Below are 3,575 nucleotides of genomic sequence, written 5' to 3'. Positions count from 1 at the left end.
CTTCATTTAGTTATTCGAGACGCTTGGAGATGAGTGTTGCTCCGTAGCGACGCGCCTGGGCTTCGGGCCCTGCGCGCGCTTCCCTTTGAAAACTGGCTATTAATGTATAAGGAATACTACAGTATGAATGTTATTGTTTACACGAGTGTTCCATTTTGATAGGTCTAAATAATAAAGCGCATATGAACTATTTTTCAGTGTGATGGGGCAAAAATATATGCTTTGTTCGACCCACCCACTCTTTGAAAAACATACAAAACACTCTGAAGAAAAACGATGTGGTTTTCGGTGACAACGAGGTTCTTGAAATTATAAAGTGATTTAAATAATTTCTCATTTTGACTAACATTTATATTTACAATTTGTAGTTGCACCGTTGTTCAATTGTGTAATGGTACTACGTGTTGAGGAATGATTTATTTGTTATAGAAATTAAGCATGGAATAATGTTACCAGTTACAGCATGTTCTAATTTTTATAGTAAATTAATAATATTTTACTAATACAGTTATATTGTAATATTTAAGTTACATTGTTGTTTTGCGTTATCAAGCTCAATAATAATCTACGATGGTATGTAATTAATAGTATATATACATATATATGTGTATATATATATATATATATATATATATACACATACATTATTAAAAGTACTTAACGATAATTATGTCAACTATAATTTCTAGCAATATCCGACTGTCTGATTACATATAAATTTATTTGGCTAATTAAAACAATATTTCGATCTCAATATTAACTGTACTTATAGGTAGCCTCCTGGGGAGATGTCAGAACATTTTACCATGCTGACAGCAGTTTACCTGTCAAGCTTGCACCGAAACTAACTGCTAAGCACATTTACCTCCCGCCCTTTTCGCCCATGAAGGTAAGAAATGACATATGTACCTCATTATTAAATGTGCTTTCAAATAGCGTAATTTGTTATTTGTTTTTCAATTGAAAGAATGGAAAAAATATGTGAAGGAGACTATTTTAAAAACAGTAATTATGAGAGATACAATGAGGTCTGGTGAGAAAACAAAAATGAAAATGATAAATATCGAAAGCTATGTATTAAAGCCATATATGACAAAACTGTCATTTGATGATGCATGCCTTGTGTTTAGGTGTAAGACGCATGATTAACTTAAAAAGTTATTTTAAAAATAACTACAGTAACGATATATGTGATTTGTGTGACGAAAAGAAAAAAGAAAATTTGGAACATTTATACTCGTGTAAGATATATAGAGGGTATAATAAAGGGGAACGGGTAGAATATTGGAAAAGTGATGACCCAAAAATACTAAAACCAGCACTATAATATGTTAGAAAGGCATTATCAATTAGAGAAAGTAAATTAATTAATGCTAACTTGTAGACAGAATTTCCTTATCTACAGGATTTCCCCGCACATTCCAAGAGAATCTGTGCCTTGTGAAATACAAGAGAGGGACCCCAAGATACAAGATACAAGCAAGGAGCTAAATATAACTATATTTAGCTCCTGTTATATTTAGCTCCTTGGTGGCAAGCATGGTAAACATTAAAAACAAGAGAACAAATGCCATACGACATTTGTAATGTATTGTTTTGTTTTATTAGCGGTAGATAATTAATGATTTTGACGTGTTTTTCAAGAAAAACATTTTATTCATTATTATAAAATATAATATCACTATAATTGTAATTCGTAGTGTAAATGTGTTATTTTCAACTTAATATTAAAGTTACGAGAGGGACTCTGGGCTCTCGTAATGTTAAGCGGATATTTGCGTGGATTTTTTGTTCTCGTAACATTACGATGTTTCTGTCAACGGTTTACGAGTGGAAGTTAATGGTAAGACTAATGTTGCGACTAATTTTGTTTCTGACAACGGCCCCCTGGTTTCTAAGCTAGTTGTCATAACCCTAGCAAATGCAGATATAATGAATAATCGTAGGTAAAATAAATTTGTGATTGACAAACAAACTATCACTGACTTTTAGTAATTATTGTTATATTATTTCTTATTTTAAGACTGGGTTATATCGACGTAACTTTGTAAATGACAAATGGAAATTAAGTAAAAAAAAACCTGCCATGTAAATAGATTAATTTGCAAGATAACATTTACTCACTCACTCACTCGCACTCTAAGACTTTCACCGATCTATCTTGATCTCTATCTCTATCTATCTATCTATCTATCTATCTATCTATCTATCTATCTCTTTATTTAACATTGACAAGTCAAGGATGAAAATTAACAGTGGCAGAGGAAATAGTGATGATGTTGTCAGCATGGGGAAACGTATTCATTGACATGATGGTGCTGAGGACTTTGACACACAGACGCCAGCAAGCTTTCTCGTTTTTTCGACGTCTCTCTGACTCGACTGTTTCTGCATGGCCGCGATTAAATGCTGGTATTAAAAGGGAGGCATTTCCCCACTTATAAGAAACCCCCCGTTAGCTAACACTAAGCTAAAGTCACGATACTCAATAAGATCCGAAAATCATAATCTCTGTGTGATTACATTGTCAGATGTTCGACCAGCACATACACGTGACATAAAAATCACCGACCCAGTTGGTGATATACCCACAAGGATTTTGATAGTGTTATTGTGCTTGTAATTTGACCATGTCTAGGCACGGCCGAGACTATACGCACGGCGGCCGTGTTTATATATATATATATATATGTATATACACGCACACATATATGTATATACTATTAATTACATACCATCGTAGATTATTATTGAGCTTGATAACGCAAAACAAAAATGTAACTGAAATATTAAAATATAACTGTATTAGTAAAATAGTATTAATTTACTATAAAAATTAGAACATGCTGTAACTGGTAACATTATTACATGTTTAATTGCTATAACAAATAAATCATTCCTCAACGCGTAGTATCATTACACAATTGCACAACGGTGCAACAACAAATTGTAAATATAAATGTTAGTCAAAATGAGAAATTATTTAAATCAACTTTATAATTTCAAGAACCTCGTTGTCACCGAAAACCACATCGTTTTTCTTCAGAGTGTTTTGTATGTTTTTCAAAAGATGGGGTGGGTCGAACAAAGCATATATTTTTGCCCCATCACACTGAAAAATAGTTCATATGCGCCTTTATTATTTAGACCTATCAAAATGGAACACTCGTGTAAACAATAACATTCATACTGTAGTATTCCTTATACATTAATAGCCAGTTTTCAAATGTGTCTTAATAGATTGTACTTTATTAACGAGAGAAAATAGTAGCATCAAATTGGACATGTATACCTCAAAGTATGGATTTTCCATTGTTACTCCCAAACTCCTATAAAGGGAACGGTTGGTGGAGGCCTGGTCACAGACAATGGCAACAGGCTGCAGATTCACTTCATGCGGCTTCTGCACAACATTTATCAACAGACTTTTGAGCTCGTTTGCCCCTGCAGCATTCCTTGCAAAGTAGAACCCTAGCACCTGCTTCCAGTTAACTGCCAAGCCTCTCACCATGAAAACCAGTGCTTCATTGCATGGTTCGTTTTTCTTTTCGGGCAGTTCCACTAATCCGTCCACA

This window comes from Priapulus caudatus, unplaced genomic scaffold (genome assembly GCF_000485595.1).
Source record: "Priapulus caudatus unplaced genomic scaffold, Priapulus_caudatus-5.0.1 Scaffold48, whole genome shotgun sequence".
Lineage (NCBI taxonomy): Eukaryota > Metazoa > Priapulida > Priapulimorpha > Priapulimorphida > Priapulidae > Priapulus > Priapulus caudatus.
This window is presented reverse-complemented; position numbering follows the sequence as displayed.